The sequence below is a fragment of the Diabrotica virgifera genome, chromosome 2, assembly GCF_917563875.1.
Source record: "Diabrotica virgifera virgifera chromosome 2, PGI_DIABVI_V3a".
Classification (NCBI taxonomy): Eukaryota; Metazoa; Arthropoda; class Insecta; order Coleoptera; family Chrysomelidae; genus Diabrotica; species Diabrotica virgifera.
Window position 1 is genome coordinate 259,352,784 of NC_065444.1, and position 21,566 is coordinate 259,374,349.

Consider the following 21,566-nt stretch of genomic DNA (forward strand, 5'->3'; position numbering starts at 1 on the left):
TTATTTTGCCGCATAAAGTTTGTTTTATTTTCATCTACAGCGTGTCCACAAACTCTACCGACAAACGAAGACAGGAGATTTTTCAGATAATTTTAAGATAATTTAACCCAATTCACCCAGTCCGAAAATGCTTCCTAAGGGAGCTAGAACTCTTTGAAGATGGCGTCATGTATTTAGTTTTTCTTAAATAACTCCAGAACTCTTCTATATAGAAAAACAAAAATTGGTATGCGTATTTACTTTCCAGAAATGGATCGATTCCCTCTATTGTGAATTTCTAGTACCGGTCGTAGGCGTCCGCTTTGGGTAGGGCAACGGTTATTTTATCGCATAACTTTTTTATCTTTAACTTTTAAGCATTTTTGACACTGTATTATTAAATTGTGAGGTATTCTAGTACTAAAAGGTACTCTTGCTTTAAGTCGGTAGGACACACCGTTTTCTAGAAAAATCCATTTGAAAGTTTTTCGTTTTTGGAATTTGAAAAACATTTAAAAAAATTTCAAAAAAAAACGATATATTTTACTAACTTAAAGTAAGAGTAACTTTAAGTACTCGAATACCTCATAATTTAATAATCTAGTGTCAAAAATGCTTAAAAATTAAGGACAAAAAGTTACGCCATAAGATAACTGTTGACCTACCCAAATCGGACACCTATGACCGGTACTAGAAATTCGCAATTAATGAAATCGATTCATCTCTGGAATATAAATAAATGAACCAGTTTTCGTCTTTCTAAATAGGTTTTTTTGAAATTCAAAGAACAAAAAATTTTCAAATCGATTTTTCTAGAAAACATTGTGTCCAACCGGCAAAACAAGAGTACATTTTAGCACTAGAATACCTCAAAATTTAATAATACAGTGTCAAAAATCCTTAAAATTTAAACACAAAAAAGTTATGCGATAAAATAACCGTTGCCCTGCCCAAAACGGACGCCTATGATCGGTACTAAAAATTCGCAATGGATGGAATAGATTTATCTATAAAAGATAAATATGCGTACCAATTTTTGTTTTTCTAAATAGAAGCGTTCTGGAGGTATTTAAGAACAACTCATTACAAGACGCCATCTTTAAAGAGCTCTAGCTCCCTTTTTCGGGCATTGGGAAGCATTTTCGGATTAAGTGAATAGGGTTAAATTGTCTTAGAATTATCTAAAGAATGGTCTATCTTTGTTTGTCGGTAGAGTTTCTGGACACCCTGTATATACAGACCAAATATAGACCATTATATAGACCAAATGTAGCAGCTTCCCGTTTCAGCTCTAACTTTTTCGCTTAATACCTTTTTTGCGGCTTAATATGGCAATATCTACAACAGAATATGCGCATATTGGCATATATCTTGTATTAATACAGCCGTTGATATCCAATTTTCTAACAACAGCTTCCAAAGTTAGATTAAAAAGTGTTGTTGATAAGGCGTCACTTTACCTACCTCCATTTTCAATATTAAAGGCCTCTGTCTTCTCCATCTATTCTCACCATGGCTTTGGAACCCTTCAGTCACTCGTATAAGTTTAACTAACTTACTGGGTAACCCTAACATAGATAGTTGCTTTAACATAAGTTTTGTCTATCTACTCCATCAAACGCCTGTTTTTGAAATCGATATAAAAGTTGTAAATTGGTATGTTGGATTCAACACATTTTTCATGCAGTAATTCTACCTTAAGTATTTCTGGTTCTCTGTCTTCAACTAATGTATGTTGTTTATCTAGTCTGGCGTCAATAAATAGTTCATTTGTGTATGTAGGTTTTTCGAAATTTTTCGAGTTTTTCGAAATTATTCTTGTATCATTTTTCCTGTCCAGTCTACAATAATATTAGACGTTTTCTTATGATAGAACCCAGTGATTTATCTGCTTTTTTTTAAGATATTGAATGTGTCGTGTTTGCATTATATATATTTTTTGTAGTGCACCTGTCTACAATCCACTTTCCTTTTTTCTGTTCTTCTAATTTTTGTTTTTTCCTGTATTCCTCCCTTTTGTTTTTCTGTTGTCTTGTTTCTGTTTTTGCTCCATCAATTTAAGAATTTCGTTGGTTATTTATTGTTGTTTTTGTATTTAATGCTTTTTATATTATGTTATTTATTATTTGTAGGATATTATCTTTAGTAGTAATAGATAGGGTACTAAACTGAAAAACCCCAGATTATATACCTACTCTTCATCAAAGGCAAATATACATTGCAAGAATCCCCACGTGTTCATATAAAAGTCATATGTAAAAAGTGCCTAAACCAACCTAAACTCACATCTACGAACTTTTTCTAAATAACTTCAATATATCTTTTTTCAAAAAATCTTCTTTCATTTTTCCGATATATTCATGTCAATTTGACAATCGGACCGATTTTTTTTTCACTTCTTGTTGGTTGAATTATGTAAAGCCTCGTCAAAAGTTCATAAAACCAAGATTTTGACACAAACCATATTGTCATATTTGATTAATGTTTACGGAGGCATTTATAACTATAAAATAAAATTTTTATAATTGTCAATGAAATAATTTTGTCAATGAAATAATAATTGTCAATAATAAAATTGTCAATGAAATAATAACAAATTATCCTTTAAGGGTATGGGTACATAATTCGCAAATATTTTACGTGTATCATCCCAATTTTTCTGTCTTTACACGGCAAATTACGTGTAGTAAAATTCACACTGGTGTGGATATGTAAACATTACTAGAATGTCATTCTACTTGAAAATGTCATAATTAATTTAAAGAGATGGCTTTTGAATGTTCTTGGATAACTGTTATTTTTATAATTGCAAATTATTAATTCAGTTAATAAATGTGATAATTTTTTCACTAACTATGTTTTCAGTGATTGTAATAATTTATTTGTACAACAAAAACTAATAATCAATCGAGAAAAGAGGAAAAGTGTTAAAGTGATTTTTTAATAATATGTTGTTATTTTGGAACGCTTACAATTTTGAACATCTCTAACTACAAAATACTTGGATCACAGGATATATCTGATGTATTCTCTGCTTGGATCTTCCACAAATAATACACAATAAATAACTTTTTATTAAGTTCACGTCTTAAATCAATTATTTATCAAATACACTATATATCAATAATATTTAATCAATTTCTCAAAATATTCCCGATGCAATGTCAAATATTTAAAATTGTCACTGATTGTCAGTGTCTGACTGACAATATATGCTGACAATATTATATTCGGTTGAGTGCGTTGTAAGACAAAGACAGATTTGGAAAATATTACCACGGCATTGTGTTCATTTTTTTCAAATCCTGAAAAAACCAATAAATATTTTTGAAAAATTTAAACGCAGAATGAAAGACTAAATTATTACCGAGGGCCGAAAGTCCCTTAGAATAAATAAAAAGTTTATTTTGAATGAGATATTTGAAATTAAAAATCACACTAAATTTTCTCTTAGTTTTTTCACCCCTGTAACTTATTAAAATAAACATTATAGAAGTTCTCAGGGACTTTCGGCCTCGCTAATAACGTAATCTTTCATTCTGCGTTTAAATTTTTCAAAAATACTTATTAGTTTTCTCAGGATTCGAAAAAAATGAATCCCCATTTGAATAGCATTGCAGCCGAAAATACGTACCGATCCTCTTAAGGCTATGGGTACATAATTCGCAAATATTTTACGTGTATCCCTACTTTTTCTGTCTTTACACGGCAAATTACGTGTAGTAAAATTCACACTGGTATGGATATGTAAACATTACTAGAATGTCATTCTACTTGAAAATGTCATCATTAATTTAAAGAGATGGGTTTTGAATGTTCTTGGATAACTGTTATTTTTATAATTGCAAATTATTAATTCAGTTAATAAATGTGATAATTTTTTCACTAACTATGTATTCAGTGATTGTAATAATTTATTTGTACAACAAAGACTAATACTCAATCGAGAAAAGAGGAAAAGTGTTAAAGTGATTTTTTAATAATATATTGTTATGGAACGCTTACAATTTTGAACATCTTTAACAACAAAATACTTGGATCACAGAATATATTAACCTGATGTATTCTCTGCTTGGATCTTCCACAAATAATACACAATAAATAACTTTTTATTAAGTTCACGTCTTAAATCAATTATTTATCAAATACAATATATATCAATAATATTTAATCAATAACTCAACATATTCCCGATGCAATGTCAAATATTTAAAATTGTCACTGATTGTCAGTGTCTGACTGACAATAGACAATATTATATTCGGCTGAGTGCGTTGTAAGACAAAGATAGATTTGGAAAATATTACCACGGCATTGTGTATATTTTTTTCGAATCCTGAAAAAACCAATAAATATTTTTGAAAAATTTAAACGCAGAATGAAAGACTAAATTATTACCGAGGGCCGAAAGTCCCGTAGAATAAATAAAAAGTTTATTTTGAATGATATATTTGAAATTAAAAATCACACTAAATTTTCTCTTAGTTTTTCACCCCTGTAACTTATTAAAATAAACATTATAGAAATTCTCAGGGACTTTCGGCCCTCGCTAATAACGTAATCTTTCATTCTGCTTTTAAATTTTTCAAAAATACTTATTAGTTTTCTCAGGATTCGAAAAAAATGAATCCCCATTTGAATAGCATTGCAGCCGAAAATACGTACCGATCCTTTTAAATATATTATTCGCACTTTTAGTACAATATACATAATTCTATATTTGTGAATTTCATCAATATAAACATTAAAATATACCTACTATTTCTGTGCGAGAACTTGAAGTACAATAAACTTATTAATTTTAATATACAGTGATGAGCTCGCTAATAATCCGGAAAAATAACGCAAAAGATAGAAAACATATTAAGTTGTGAGATAAAAAGAAATGAAGCTAGTGAAGGTGGAATAAAAACGATTTTAGAGATAAAAACCTATAAAAATTTACATGCTACTTATTATTTCCCACCTTTAGACGTATCGGACGAGTTCGGCAACTGGCAACTGGCAACTGCCACTGTGACAATTACAGTTTTAGTTGATATACTCCTCTGATACGTCTAAAGGTGGTAAATAATAAATATAATGTAAGTTTATAGGTTTTTATCGCTAAATCTCCCACCTCCACTAGTTTCATTTCTCTTTATTTCACAACTTAAAATGTTTTCTATCTTTTGCGTTATTTTGCCGGTTATTAGCGCGCTCATCACTGTATTTCGTTTGTGTACTTCAACACTAATCAACGTTTTTGTTTCATCCGACATTTTAAATTTTGACTATCAAGTAATCAATAAAAAAATTCAATCTCTTTGACGACCATATAAACATCAAATTAAATTCAGAATCAAAATTTACAGTCACCGTTCAAAATTCGCAGTGATTCCATCTCGAAGAAAATCTACAAGAATACCAAAAATACCTACATAACATATCCAAAATGAGTTGCTGCTCACCTTGTTGTTCACCCTGCTGCTCCCCGTGCTGTGTACCTTGTTATCCCTGTTGCGTTCCCTGCGTATACTATCCGTGTTGTTTCCCCTGCTGCAGTCCGTGTTCTCCCAAAGGGGTATGTATAAGAATTTAACAAAAAATATTTTATTTTGATTAAAATGACTATTTACACAAAGAAATAAATAAATAAAAATAATAAGTACAATTATGATAAAATTATTAATAATTATTAATTAAATTCTTTTTATTTATAGCTCTACAGCATCTTTTCCTCCAAGGGCATCCATTCAGAACCAGTCTTTTACATGTCTCTATCCCCACTATACCTGTAGATCTGATTCCACATCGTCCTCGAAGTAATGTTTTATCTTCCTCGTTGCTGTCGTCCCACAGATTTTTCAAATATGGATTGTATGGCCCATTCGACATCTCTCATCCTTACGATATACCCCATCCATTATTCTTTCTTATTTTACGTCTTCGGTGATTGGTAGTTTTGAAGAACCTTAGAGCTTGTTTTTGTTGGATTCCATCAATAAATTTGACTTATGTTGATTTAAATAACATGAAGTAGATTGTATAGCTCTTTTTCCGTTATACCATTGCCTTTTTACATGATCTCCTATATACCTATTTGTTAATGGTGCCCAATAATACTCTCAGTGTACCTGGTCGTTACAATTTCTTACGTTCCTTGTAATGTTCTTTTTATTGTTCCTTGTATTGTTTCTAGTTTCATTTTCTTATTTGTTTGCCAGCCTTTTAATATTTTTAAAGATAGGCCAACCCTCTTACCAGAGAATGGACTGCTGACCTTCGGAATTCAGTCGAAGAGACTAAGTAACATAATTTGTTCTACATTTGACTGAAAAAGTCACATTTAACTTATATTTAATAAATATTCTTAATTAAATTTCCAATATTACAGCAATCATAATCTGTTTTAGTGCTGCTAGAAGATTCCTGCAATCGTAATCCAACCAAGATCAACAAAATGAAAACCTTCAAAGGAAAAACAAGCCGCAGCATGGCCTTTATGATGATGAACTGATACATGACCAACTGTAATAAAGAATTGCTTTTCAATTATAGTAAACAATTTAATAAAATTTTAATTTTGTTAAATATTTAATTTTGTTTGATTTTGTTTAATATTCAATCGACTTCATAATGAATTAGCTTCATGACTATCTTTCTTTTTTGTTGCAACTAATGAAGCAGAATTGCCTTCATATTATGATTCTCAGCTGTTTCCTACTTTTTTTCTGTTAGTACTTTTGTATTCTAGAACTATTAACATTTGTCCGTGCTGTATTTATTGTACCATGAGCTTGGTCTAGTATATTTCTTCACTGGTTATGCTGTGTTTGGATGCAGGCTTTTACTAAATCGGAAGTGCTGTTGACAATTCGAAATCTAGTTCTGGATCGAAATATTTTGTAACGTATCTTTTTTTAAGAGAGTTCATCTGCTTGTTCGTCCTATCTATTCTTCGTCCTGATAAAACTGAGCAAAAAAATCCCAAAAGTTTTATGGATTGATTTTTATATTGCTTTTTATACTGAATTAAAAAAAAAGAGTATTTTTTATCACATATGGTTTTATTTTGACAGGCAAATAATAATAATAATAATAATAATATAATATGGAGTTTATTTTTAGCAAATAAATTGTACATAATAAAATAAACTCAGTTCCTCACTGAAGTTGTACCTACAAATTGTGCGTGAGGGTTAAATTTTGATTGTAAAATAACACTAAATGATTTTAAAATTTACAAAAAGGAATCAAAAATAGTCTTTTTGCTCATCTGTCTTCAAATTTGGGCTCCTCTTCTCACTAATTCAGTTACTGTTAAATTCTGTTTATCGGAACTATGAAAATCTCTTAAAATTCAAGAAAGGATTGCGAATAATTTGTGATGGGACTTCTCTGGCGGGACTTTTTTTATGAGAATAATACAAATAACACATTTTTTTTACCGATTTACAGCTATATCAATATGTGTTTACTGTTGGTTGTGATATATTTTTAAGCATTTTACTTCTGGCTCATGTCTTTTAAGTACCAGCAGTAGTTCGCCAACATTCTCTCAGTCCATTTTCCTTATTATCGTTTTTTCATACTTGAAAAATCTGGATAGAAACGTTCTCCATGTTCATCACTATCGTCTTTAAGATTGTGTGAGAAAAAGTACAATTGGGTATCAAGGCAATGGATTCAAAGACATATTGCTGCCAAAATCATTTTAAGCTTTTAGTAAATTGTTGATATATTTCTTGTAGTTGCAGTATTTATAGTTTGACAAGAAGTTTTTACTGCGCTGGACACACTGCTAGAATGCCAGATCACGAATAAACTAAGACATTTCAAAACCAGAGGGCACACGAAGTAGAGGACGAACACCAAGTAGATGGATTGATGATGTGGAAGAAGATCTAAAGATTCTAGGGGTCAGAAGATGGAGGGAAGTTGCCAGGAATCGACAGGAGTGGCGACTTCTTTACGAGCTGGTCATGATCCACAACGGATTGTCGAGCCACTTGTGAAGAAGTTTTTAACTAAATTTTTGAAACAGGTCCATACTCTTTTTCTGAGCCCTGTGGAAAACCCGAGCTAAAACACCTAGACTAATGTGTTGACTGTTTTCCACCCTAGCAGGGAAGATATTTGGAATTGATAAATAATTTTTTATTTTGCCATATCTAAATTAATACTGTCCAAACAAAACATTTGGACATACTTATATATGGCGAGAAAATGGATTTTGAATGTGGTACTATGTGAAAAGTTACTGTGGTAGCGAGTGCATCCCTAGTACCACATCCTTGTCTGTAAGCAAGGTGAGAATTTGGAAGTGATCTTTTCTTATTAATTTAACCAACATTCGAGTTTTACTTTCAGTATCCTTTCAAAAATTTTGACAATACAAGACATTATGTGAAATTGGTCTGTTTGATCTGGTGAACTATGGCGAAACAGTTCGTTTTGTTTAGTTATGGTCCAGGTTTCTGAGCCATATGTTACGGCTGGTCGAACCATTATTCTGTATATTTGGAACTTCGATGATCTCGAAACATCTTTGACTTCATTATGTCTTATAATGCGTAAAAGCCTCTGTTAGAATACAGAAACGTAACAGTGCATTACGTGAGATAATGAAGGCAGACATCTTCTTCTTTAAGTGCCATCTCCGCGGCGGAGGTCGGCAATCATCATAGCTATTCGTATTTTAGAGACGGCTGCTCTAAAAAGTTCATTTGATGTACAGCCGTACCACTCTCTCAGGTTGCGCAGCCACGATATTCTGCGTCTCCCTATGCTTCTCTTTCCTTGAATCTTTCCCTGCATAATCAATTGGAGCAAGCTGTATCTCTCTTCACGTGTAATATGTCCGAGATATTCCAATTTTCTTGTTTTGATGGTATTTAGGATTTCCATTTCTTTATTCATCTTTCTCAGAGCCTCTTTGTTTGTGACGTGTTCTGTCCAGATATTTTCAGAATTTTTCGTACACCCACAGCTCGAATGATTCTAGTTTTTTCATTGATGCAGCATTCAAGGTCCAAGCTTCCATTCCATAAAACAAAGTCGAGGAAACGTAGTGCAGAGCACTTTTCTCATTTTGTTAAAATTTGCTCTAGCCTTTTCTATTCTGATTTTGATTTCCTGTAAGTAATCTCCTGTGGAGTTGATCATTGTTCCAAGGTATGCATATTGGTCGACTCGTTTGATATTGGATCCGTTTATGAAGAGATTTTCGTTATTTCTTTGAGTTTTCGATATTCTCATAAACTTTGTCTTCTTGACATTCATTGTTAGCCCGTATTCTTGTCCAAACTCTGCTATTTTGGTCACCAGCCTTTGAAGATCCCCAATATTTTCAGCTAAGATGACAGTGTCATCCGCATATCTAATGTTGTTAATGGGAACTCCATTTACCTTTATTCCAGCTGTTTCACCTTCAAGAGCTTTTTTCAAGATCTCTTCCGAGTAGGCATTAAAAAGAATTGGCGACAACACGCATCCCTGTCTCACTCTACGTCTGATTTCAATTTCCTCTGACAGCTGGTCGTTAACACGTACTTTTGCTCGTTGTTTATAGTATAAATTCGATATAATCCTGAGGTCATTGTAGTCCAATTCCTTTGATTCCAGGACATGCATTAATTGTTCATGTCTTACTTTGTCGAATGCTTTATTATAGTCAATAAAACACGCATATATATCTTGATTGACGTCCAGGCACCTTTGTATAAGTATGTTAAGTGAAAAAAGAGCTTCACGAGTTCCCAGGCCTTTGCGAAACCCAAACTGCGTATCATTAATGTCTATGTCTAGTTTATGATATATTCGGTTATGGATGACTTTCAGTAGCAACTTTAGCACATGGGACATCAAATTAATGGTGCGGTAGTCGCCGCATTCTCTTGCGTTTTTCTTTTTAGGGAGGCAAATAAAGATCGACGTCAACCATTCTTTGGGTAATGTGCCTGAGCTATAAATTTTGTTCAAGAGTACCACTAAAACATCAATATGCTGCTCATCTATAATTTTTAAAAGGTCGATAGGAAGCATGTCAGGTCCTGGTCCTGGGCTTTTCCTGTTCTTCATTAGTGTTAACGCATGTATTATTTCTTCCTTTGTAATATCTGGACCTATTTCTCCTGAAGTAAGTTCTATGTGTTCCAGGTACTCTCTTTCATCATCGAACAGTTCATCGATGTATTCTGCCCAACGTCGGACATAGGAAATCAAAAAGTCATGCTATATTTATTAATTAAACCATACATAAATAGTCTGAGTAACGACAAGGACTGAATTGAGTGTCATATCAAAAATACAGAAATCACCTTAGATGCACCTAAATTATCTTGCAAGAAATCTGATGCAGCATATACCTTTGGTCCTCATCATCATCATCATTTGGCTCTACAACTTAATGTGAATCTTGGCCGTGAACTATTTCCCTCCATTGTTGTCGGTCATGAGCAGCTATTTCACATTGCTGTACTCCCATTTTGCGTAGATCACTGGCTACTGCGTCCTTCCATCTCTTTCTTGGGCGACCAACTGACCTTTTTCCAACGGGCCTTTCCCAGAATGTGACGTTACAGAAGTATTTCGTCACTCGATCACGTAGCCCGCCCATCTTATTCGGTTTGCTTTAATGTAGCGTACTATGTTTTCATCTCCATATACTAAACTAAATTCTAAACCTTAAAGTGATCCCTTATTTAAAGTAATTAAAATGAAAAATTCCCAAAAAACAATAATTCTCTTATTTCTGAATCCTAAAAAGTCAAACGGGGCTAATATCAATGATATTACTTTGTACGGACAATGACATTTTTATGTAATGCTGTCAAATATAAATAAGAGGCATAAAATAAAAAAGCAAAAAAGAATTTAATTTCTTATAATTATTAACTTTTACTAGACAATTACAATTATTTCCAAATTATTTGGGACAATTTCCTTTGTCACAAGGTGATGACGGAGAGTATGGCACACAACATTGGGGCGTCACAACTGGAACATAAACTACCATCGGGGGGCCGCATGGGCCAGGACTGCACGGGGAACAAGGTGGACAAGGCATGGTAATATAACGATGATATCAATTATTTAACTTCAAATTTGGAATAAAAAAATTTTAGTTATTGAAACTTCTGAAATTTGTTGACAATCGTCGTCTAAGAAATATTTTCAATTGTTTTTTTAGAAGTCATATGGAAACTTCTTCTTTTTCCTCTTCTTTTACTTTATGTGATAACATGATTCTGCCGTTTTTTTCAAAGTACCTCCATTAACTTGTATTTCCATAGTTTTGTAGTTTTCCTACTGACCTTCTTGTTATTAAGTTATTATCAAATTAACTTTAAATTTAGAATAAAAAAATCAGTTATTGAAATCGCCTAAGAAATATTTTCGATTGCACTTTACTTCTTCTTCTTACTCTCTTTCTTGGTTTGCATACTTGTGCATCTGCCAGTACATTTGATTATATTGCAGCTCGTCTTACTCTAAGCAATGCTGCAATACTGAAATGTAAACCTAAAAATGTTGCCTTGATTTACCAAGTAACCAGGGGAATATTGGGGAACGTAACTGCGGGTCGAAGTCTTTTAAATTCATAAATTCATTTTGTTAATATTTAAATGAATAATCACTGCCTCCAGTTGTTCATGAGTAAGATGTTGCAATATATTTTGAACATTGGAATTCTTTGGTACTCCTAATTTTGTAAGTTCGGTTCTCAGATTAAACTGCTTGGATACTCTTATTGGACACTGTAGAAGAATTTCATCATTATATTGATTTACTGTCATTAACTGTAAACTTCTTCTTTTTCCTCTTCTTTTACTTTATGTGTAAACATGATTCTGCCGTTTTTTCAATGTACCTACATTAACTTGTAGTTCCATAGTTTTGTATTCTTCCTACTGACCTTTTTGTTATTAAGGTATTATCAAATTAACTTTAAATTTAGAATAGAAAAAATCAGTTATTGAAACGTCTGAAATTTGTTGAAAACCATCGCCTAAGAAATATTTTCGATTGCATTTTAAGTACATTGATTGACTGTCATTAACTGCCAACTTCTTTTTCTTCTTCCCCTTCTTTTTGTGTAGACATAGCTATGTCTATTTTTTTAATGTGCCTCCAGCAAGTTGTCGTTCTATCGTTTTCGTGATCTTCCCGCTGATTGTCTTCCTACTGAATCATCTCTCGTCGTCTTTACTACTCTATTTGTTGTTATCTGGCTTATGTGTTTGTTCCATTTTACTCTTCTGTTTCACACCCAGTTTTTAATGTTTTCCACCTCGTATCTCCGTCGTATATATGTAATTCTAGCTCTATCCCATAGTGTGTTACCATCAATTATTCGAAGTGTTTTCATCTCTGCTGTTTCTAGTATTCTTTTTTTCCTTTCTGTATCAGGTCGTGTTTCTGCCACTATTGGTCTGATGACTGTTTTGTAAATTCTGCCTTTCATTTCTTTCTAGACATTTTTATGTCTCATATTGTTTCATTCAGGCAAATTGCGGCTCGGTTTGCTCTATTCACTTTATCTTCCACTTCTGACGCTCCAGCTCTAATTTACATCTTAGTAAATTTACTGTTATAACCATGCATTTTGTCTTTTTTGGGGAAATTAATATGTTAAATTTTCTGGTTGTTATATTAAATTGGTGCAGCATACGTTGTAAATTATCTTCACTTCGAGAAATTAGTATTGCATCGTATTGCTCTCATTTAGAGTTCTTTTACATTTACATCCAATGCGTTTATTTAGGAGGAACCAGAGGCAAAGAAAGCTGGAAGTTGGATAAAAAATTTGAGAAATGAAAAGAATAAAGACCTAATACAGTACAATGAGACAGGCTGAATGACCATAGTCCAAGCCAAAAAAGAAAAAAAAATACAGTACATAGTGCAGCCTAATGACTGGAAAGAGATTTTAAAGAAATTTTAGTACAGAATATAATATAGAGTAGAATTTCAAGAAAATGTAAACCAAAACAAAGATAAAATTACAATAGTAGGATCGCCAATAGGTATGATTAAAGAAAAAATTAAAAATGTATGTAAACATCTGAAAAGGAACAAAGCACCTGGACTAGAGGATATACCCGGATAATTGTTTAAGTACGGAACGAACAAATTATACGAATATCTTGGGCAACTATTTCAAGAATGCATAAACACGTGAAATTCCTAAAGAATGAAAAAGATCATATCTTGGTGCCTACTATCCTACTATTATATAAAACGAAAGACAAGAACTTCTTCTTTCTTCTTGTATGTAGGCTTTCAAGCCTGTTTCTTCTTAAATATTAGTCCCTTAAATTGTTTAAATTTATTTATTTATTTATTTATTTATTTATTTATTTATTTATTTATTTATTTATTTATTTATTTATTTATTTATTTATTTATTTATGGTACTATACAATTGACCTGGCCTCTTGTGACTAATCCAGGTCGTTTCCTGATGGGATTACAGTAGTTTATTACAATATTATTATTTTAAGAATTTTTTCTATTTGACTAATTAACAATAGCCCTAATCTACTACTAATTATGAAAACTACAAATTGCAAACAATTCTAATAAACAATTCTAATAAAGAAATAACAACAACTAAACAAAAACTAATAAACAAAAGATAAATTATTACTTTTTTTTTAACATATAATTTTTATAAAAGTGCTCCCATTTCTCATTCTCAGATGACATTCTCTATTCAATTCTCTATTCATCTAAAAATAGTCACGAATAATTTTAAGTGCAGGTCTAATCGACTTTATGATATTCTCAATGGTATTTCGGTGAGCCTCAGACCATTGAGTTTTAAAATTTCAGGTTTTTAGTTCAATTTTTTTTTTGTTTGATTAATATTTTTTTTATTTTTTTTATTTTTGATTTATTTTATTTTATTTTATATTTGATATTAATTTTTAATTATTTATTATATAAATATTTATTTAATTATTCTAATATTTTATTTTATTAAATCAATGGGAAAATCCCAATAGTTGGCTGTATACCATAGTTTAAAAAAACCTATACAGAAGTAAAAACTTCAGATTGTATTTTGGTATAAAATAGCTTATTTAAAACTTCTAAAAGTCATCCACATGGATTGCAAAACGTTTTCGTTCTGAACAGAACATCTTCAGTGCATTCCGCAAAGTAGTTGTAACTAGCACACCAATGAAGGTGGTAACTTCATAATATATGGCTTACATTATACCTTTTGATAAAATATTGTGACTACAAGTCGATGTTACAAGATTAAAATATGTATGTGCCTAAAGAGCAACATGCTTCCCTGCTCGAAAAAACTAGGTACCTACTTGCCATTTGAATTAGCACAGACCAACACTCAGTGGGTCTGTGCTAATTCAAATGGCAAGTACCTAGTTTTTTCGAGCAGGGAAGCATGTTGCTCTTTAGGCACATACATATTTTAATCTTGTAACATCGACTTGTAGTCACAATATTTTATCAAAAGGTATAATGTAAGCCATATATTATGAAGTTACCACCTTCATTGGTGTGCTAGTTACAACTACTTTGCGGAATGCACTGAAGATGTTCTATTCAGAACGAAAACTTTTGCAATCCATGTGGATGACTTTTAGAAGTTTTAAATAAACTATTTTATACCAAAATACAATTTGAAGTTTTTACTTCTGTATAGGTTATTTTATTTTATATTTTTATATGTAATTTTAATTTTTTTTGTATAATTTCTTATTCAAATTCATAGAGGTTGGATATTATTTACTTGATTTCTTCTTCGTCTAATATTATATAATTCTAATTGTTTCTTTGATATTATGTCCGCTAAATTATTTAGTGTATTAAATAATTCTTCATTTTGTATTATATTTTCTATATTTATGCCAATAAGGTCTCTTCTCATTCTTTGTAGTTCTTGTGTATTTGTTTGTCTTTCGCAAATAAATACTATGTGTTCTGGTGTGCCTATTTCTCCACACTCACAATATTGATTGTCTTTTAAGTTAAATCTATGTAGGTATGTAGGGTACGGACCGTGCCCTGTAAGAAAATGGATTAATCCTTTTTTTGGGTTAAAATAATTTGGTATATTATTTAAATTTGGAATAAAATTATAAAGACGTCTTGCTTTAGGGGAATTATCCCATTCGTTTTGCCATTTTCTATTTAATATTTCTTCTAATTCTCTTTTTGTTCTGATTTCTATCCCCATTAATTGTATTATTTTTTCATAATTTTCTTTTCTTTGCCAATATCTACATGCACGTTTTTGTGTTTCCAAGTGCATGGGCATTACACCAGTCAATACTGTTAAAGCTGATGTTGCTGTAGTACTGAAGGCTCCTGTCATTCTAACAAGGAAACCTCTTTGTGCTTTATTCAGTTTTTCAATATTTGTATTATTTGTTAGTCTGTGTGCCCATACACTTGCACCGTACCCTACAATTTAGGCAAGTATCGTACTCAGGTATACGCGCATATGCTGGAACGGAATTCTATACTCTCTTTGTGCTAGGCTTGCAATGCAATGTATGACTTTCGCTGCCTTCTCACAGACGCTATTTATATGGTTTGTAAAGAGTCTTGGTTCATCGATTATGATACCAAGATATCTAGTTATTTTTGTTCTTTTTATTGCTTTCCCCCTTATTTGTATACTTGGATTTCTTTCAAGTCTTCCCTTTATAAGGCTATATGTTGTTTTTGTTTCTGATATAGTTAGTTTAACTTTTTTCATCCATTCATTTATATTTTCAAGTACTCCATTTGATTTTGTTTCTAGTTCTCTTCTTGAATTAGCATCTATGATAAGCAGCAAATCATCCGCATACGCTATGCTCCCTAGAACTTCAGGATCCACAGCTAACCGTTCCAGCAGTTCTTCTAACATTATGTCCCAAAAAATAGGCCCACACACTGAACCTTGTGGACAACCTTTAGTTATATGTCTCGTCTTTTTATTAATTGTTTAAATTATCGCACCATCTTTCTCTTGGTCTGCCAATACTTCTTCGTCCATTTGGTGACTTATCTCGTGCTATTCATACTATCATACCCTCTGCCATTCTACTGTGTTCGTTCCACTCCTGTTTCCGTTTTGTCACCCATACATTTATGTCTTCTATATTGCTTGCCCTTCTTATGTTTTCACTTCTCTCCCTATCCAACAGACTTTTCCATGATATTCGTTGAAGTATTTTCATCTCTGTTGTTTTTAGTAGTCGTCTCGTTTTAGATGTGTCAGGTCTTGTCTCCGCCATATATGTCTATAGGTCTAATTGCTGCTTTACAGATTATTGCTTTTGTGTCTTGTCTTAGGTGTTTGTTCTTCCAGATTGTGTCAATAAGAGATCCAGTCACTTTACTTGCTTTTAAGCTTTGTTGTCGTATTTCTTCTTCAACATCTCCTTAACTAGTTATATCTATTCCCACATATCTAAACCGTGCTTCCTGCTTTATTACTTTCCCATCAATTTCGATTTTACATCGTAGTGGGTATTTAGATGTTATCATACATTTGTTTTTTTCTGCTGATATTAACCGGACTTATACTAATAGCTGTAACCGGATCTATGAGTATGTATAAGGGAAGGTTTTGAAGAATCGAATGGAGAAAGAATATTTAGAGCATAAAGTAGAACAAGCAGGATTTTGTACGTTGATTAACTATTAATCACATTTTCTCCTTGCTCCAGGTATTAGAAAAGAATATTCCATGGAATCAAGAAATTCTTATGTTGTTTGTCGCCCTACAGGGCCTCGATTTTTGACCCTTCGCTTCGTTATCGAACGTATTCGTTTCGTATCTGTTTAGTATACGAAGCGAATACGTTCGATAACGAAGCGAAGGGTCAAAAATCGAGGCCCAGGAAGCCTACGATAGTGTCCCACTGAAGACGTTGTGGCAATGGAACGTACGAATATTAATATAGAGCTAATAAAAGTAGTAATAAAAAAACAACATAGTTTTAAAATCAAAGCGATTGAAGCCAGCATGTTGTATATGTTGTACTTTATATAAAAAATACATCGAATTCGCTTTAAAGAGATGGAAACAAAAATAAAGAAGAACATGATATGCTCGATTTTGCAGACAATCAAGTAATAGTGGTTCAAGATTACGCCGATTTAAATTATATCGCCCAGAAGTTATTTGAAGAGTATGCTATATGAGTCTAAAAGTCAATAAAAAGAAAACTGAATACTTTTGTGCATTGGAGGACAACAAAAAGATTTTATATTAGATGATAGACAGAATGGAAAATAACATAAAACGTCAAACAGAAGAAAAGGGAAAACAAGGTAGACCGAGAACAAGTTGGAGAGATAAAATAGACAAAGAGGTGAAAGAAACAAACATAGAATAGGGCCTATGGCACGACCTGACGAAATGAAGATTGGAAGTCTAAAAACAGCGGAAAACACAAACAGATCTAGTAGTAAATGTCTATCAATTACTCTATTTTATAATCCTGTGGTGTGTAATAATATCAAACAAAAACATAAGATATAGGAAACAATATGTTCAAATAGTCACAAAATTATTTTTATTTTATTAAATTTTGATACTACAAAAGTTTTATCCCAATTGGAAGGAATTCATGTCTACTAGCACAACATCGAACAAAATAAGACTATTTAAACGACAATCTTACTAGTAAAACTCATTTGTTAAGAATTGATTGTTTAGTATTCCAATTTTAAAACTAAGTGTAACTAAACAGTTTTATACAAAGAGAGACGTCCTCCAGAGAACTTTAAGCAATGTTGGTCTTCGCAGATACCAGCCCCTATTTGAGTTTTTAATTTCTAACAATTTCATGTTTTTTATTTGTTTCTGTATATTTTTTTCTCTTTTATGACCTGCTTTTATTTTGGACGTACTCACTTCTTTGAACATAAAATTAATAAACCCATGGATATCTTCTAGCAGCACTAAAACAAAGATTGGTTTGATTATAATAGTTATATTTAAAAAATAAATATACTACAAAAAACCAAAGTAATGATCATCGATAGAAACAGTAACAACCAAACAGAAATAAGAAACATAGCAGGTTACGGTTTTTTTTCTCCCTGGAAAATTCAGATAGCACAAGTAGATTTTACCTTACTAACTATTCCAGACATTCACATTATCCTTCTGAACTAAAACAACAATTCCAGCTATGATTCTTCTATTTACTGATGCCTCAAAGCAGCAATGGTGTAGCTGCTGCAGCTATTTTCGAAGGCAGTACCTCGTGTCACAGCACCTAGCCAAAAAGTGTAGAATATATACTGGTGGACTGCAAGCAATCTCCAATGGGCACTGAGCCAATGTACCAACAACAAAAATATAAAATTCTTATGAGTACCCATGTTGGGAAAATGGGTAATGAAGCAGCTGATAAAGCATCAAGAGAAACCATCAATAACATGACAATCTCTATAAGCAAAACATACCATTTTCAGAAAACATTAATAAAATCCTGCATAACAAATCCTGGCAATAATAATGGAGCCAAACAGAGGCAAAACTAAAAATTATCAAATTAGATGTTACTTCTGCTTTACTACCACTCCCAGCTCAAAGACTTGACCAAGTAGTCCTCAACAGACTGTGGCTAGAACATGCAAAATTTTCACATGAATACATCACCTCCAAGGACCCTCAGCCGATTTGTCACAACTGTCAAATACTAATTTCAGTTCAGTGATAAACTGCCCAGTGCACTCAACACGAAGACCTAAGCAACAATATAGCACAGTCTGAAAGAAGCTCTAATAAAAGACATTAGTAAAACAATGTAGCTAGGTGGTCCACGGTAGACCACCTGCACTCTATTACGCAAGTTGTTGAGAAAAAAATAGCAGTCATTAAAGAAGTTCAGCTGGTGTACGTAGACTTACAAAAAGCATATGACAGTGTGCCCTTCAGCAAACTATGGTCAACCCTACATCAAACAAGCATTAAATATGGTCTTATCAAAGCAATCCAAAGTCTGTATATTGGAACGACTGCAAAAATTAAAAATGAATGAAGTAAGTCTGAGGGATTTAAGGTCACGAAGGGATTGAAGCAGAGTTGCTGTATTTCGCCTACCCTTTTTAAAATTTATCTGGTACAAGCACTCAAGCTATGTAAACGAAAATGTAATAGCATGGGAATCCCTCTCAAGCGGAAGCTAACAGAAAAATAATAACAAATGGGGCCTCGAAGTCAACATTAAGAAAACTGAAGCCATGTGTATTGGAGGAACAAAGCAGTCCATTACATTAGACGACTGGGTAGAAACTAAACACTGTAATGAATACCAGTACCTGGGCATGAAGATAACTCAAGATGGAACACTTGATGCTGCTATGCTATAGAAGACTTAAACATACAGGGTAGAAAGCCTTATCCATGATGAATGGCATTCTGTGGGACCAAACAATATCTAAAGCGAACAAACAGCTCATATACAGTACCATACTTGGTATTGAAGAAGAGAAAATGTTACTAGTATCAGAAATGGACTTCTGGAGAAGAGCAGCAGGCAAATCAAGAAGTGACCTGATACCAAGTGAGAGAATACGAGAAATCCCTCCAGGTATATGGTTAAACAGAGAAGAATGGCGGTTAGGAGTCGGAATGTGTCGGCGAACGCTGTAAACCGATAGTAGTAGTAGTAGTAAAACAATACTTTCTCAAAACTTTCTCAAAAATTGTAAACCCTGCAACAAGCTGAGATTTCACATGTTTTTCAAAACTGCTGTGTATAAAAGACTTTTTAAAATTAAAAATAAACCATCACGCTAATAGCCCTAAGGGTTGATACGGTTAAAATATCAACGCAAATTCTGGCATAGGCTTTGACCTCCTCCTCAGCTGCAGAAGAATATATTATGGGCTCCATGATATACGACGAAATGTCAAAACTGTAAAGTGTAAAATATTGCACCTTTTAAAAATTCAATACTGATCATTAGAGCAAAAAGTTAAATTTCAGCCAACGTAGAGTATTATTTTTAAAAATATTTATACATACCCCTTTGGGAGGACAGCACGGACTACAGCAGGGACTACAGCAGGGGAAACAACATGGGTAGTACACGCATGGGACGCAACAGGGATAACAAGGTACACAGCAGGGGGAGCAGCAGGGTGAACAACAAGGTGAGCAGCAACTCATTTTTGATCTTTATGTAGGTAGGTGATATTGATATTCTCGAAGTATTTCTTTCGAGGTAAAATCACTTAGAATTTTGATTGATTGCCGAAAATTATGAATACGATTTGATGTTTATGTTGTCGTCAAAGAGATTGGTTTTTTTTGTTTTTGATTACTTGATAGTCGATATTTAAAATGTCAAATAAAACAAAAATGTTACAAAGTCCTTAAAATAATTTTGACAGAATTTAAAGCTGTTGACAAATAATAAGGTTTATTCAATTTAATACAAAATACATAGCTTAAAAATTGTGTGTTTTACAAACTGCATTATTTATTATATCGATAGTACTTCTTCTTCTTGTAGTTTCATGGCCTCCACCTCTTAGGTACTTGGCCAGTCCTCATCGTATTTAGACTAACTGGAAGGGAACCCTCTTTTCAAAGGGTCTGGATTTTTCCATATTCCCTCCTTTAAATTTATTGTGATTTTCAAATAACTATTTTTATTTTATATTTTAATTTGAAATATTGTTAAAAATTGATTGATCTTTCTTAAGGTTTGGTCATTAATATTATGTAGGAGATTTTGTATTGAAATGGGAGTTGGACTTCCTATATTAACAAGTTCCTGATACAGGTCAAATTGATTTGTTTTGTTAATTGGGAATTCAAGTAACATATGAGTTATACTTCCTATTTGTCCACATTCACAAAAAGGAGTATCACTACAATTAATTTTAAACAAATGGTGTGGTGTGTGACAATGGCCCGTTCGCATTCTAATAATTGATGTCAAGTGCCTTCGATCCACAAATGTGAATTTGTGGAACCAAGGGTTTATATAAAATTCACTTTGGCATTGTTGATACCATTTCCCTTTAGTTTTAAACTGCTTTGTCCATTCAACTTTAAACTCATTTACAATTTTTTGTTTAATAAAACGCAAAAAGTCAAATTTATCTATTTTAATGTCTGCAGGAACATTTAAAGTCTTGCCTATATTTGCCAAATTATCAGCCTCTGTATTCCCCTTTACTCCAGTATGGCCTGGAATCCAAGCTAAGATTATATTAAATCCTGCTTTCATTGACTCAATAATAAGTCTTTTAGTTAGGTTTACAATATGGTTGTTTGTCCCCCAGGTGGTGTTATGTAATTTTTGGATAGCACTTTTAGCATCTGAAAAAATTATTGCTTCTTTAATATTTTTTTCAATACAAACAGATACTGCCTTGTTAATTGCAATAATTTCTGCAGTGCATATTTGAGTGTGCTCATGTAATCTGGATGCATAGTTATAATTGATTGAAGGTATGTGTACCCCAAAACCTACTGTCCTCGACTCGGGATCTAAAGAACCATCTGTAAATACCCATGTATAATTTCCATATGAAGCTGAAAATTCATTAAGAAATTCCTGATGAGTATAGGTTTCCATTTTTTTGTGGGTTGAAAAAATTGTCTGAA

The 21,566-nt window shown here is 32.5% G+C and overlaps 2 long non-coding RNA genes across 2 annotated transcripts; one reads left to right on the plus strand and one right to left on the minus strand.

Moving 5' to 3' along the window:
- The first annotated feature begins 5,222 nt into the window (after nt 1-5,222).
- LOC126880573 (uncharacterized) lies at nt 5,223-6,554 on the plus strand. The gene is made up of 2 exons (XR_007696636.1): nt 5,223-5,542; nt 6,375-6,554. It is a non-coding gene; the product is annotated as an uncharacterized LOC126880573 (long non-coding RNA).
- A 10,930-nt stretch (nt 6,555-17,484) lies between these two features.
- Nucleotides 17,485-20,316, minus strand: LOC126880574 (uncharacterized). Its single transcript, XR_007696637.1, has 2 exons — nt 19,974-20,316; nt 17,485-17,895 (listed from the first exon to the last, which is right to left on the minus strand). It is a non-coding gene; the product is annotated as an uncharacterized LOC126880574 (long non-coding RNA).
- Between the last annotated feature and the right edge of the window lie 1,250 nt (nt 20,317-21,566).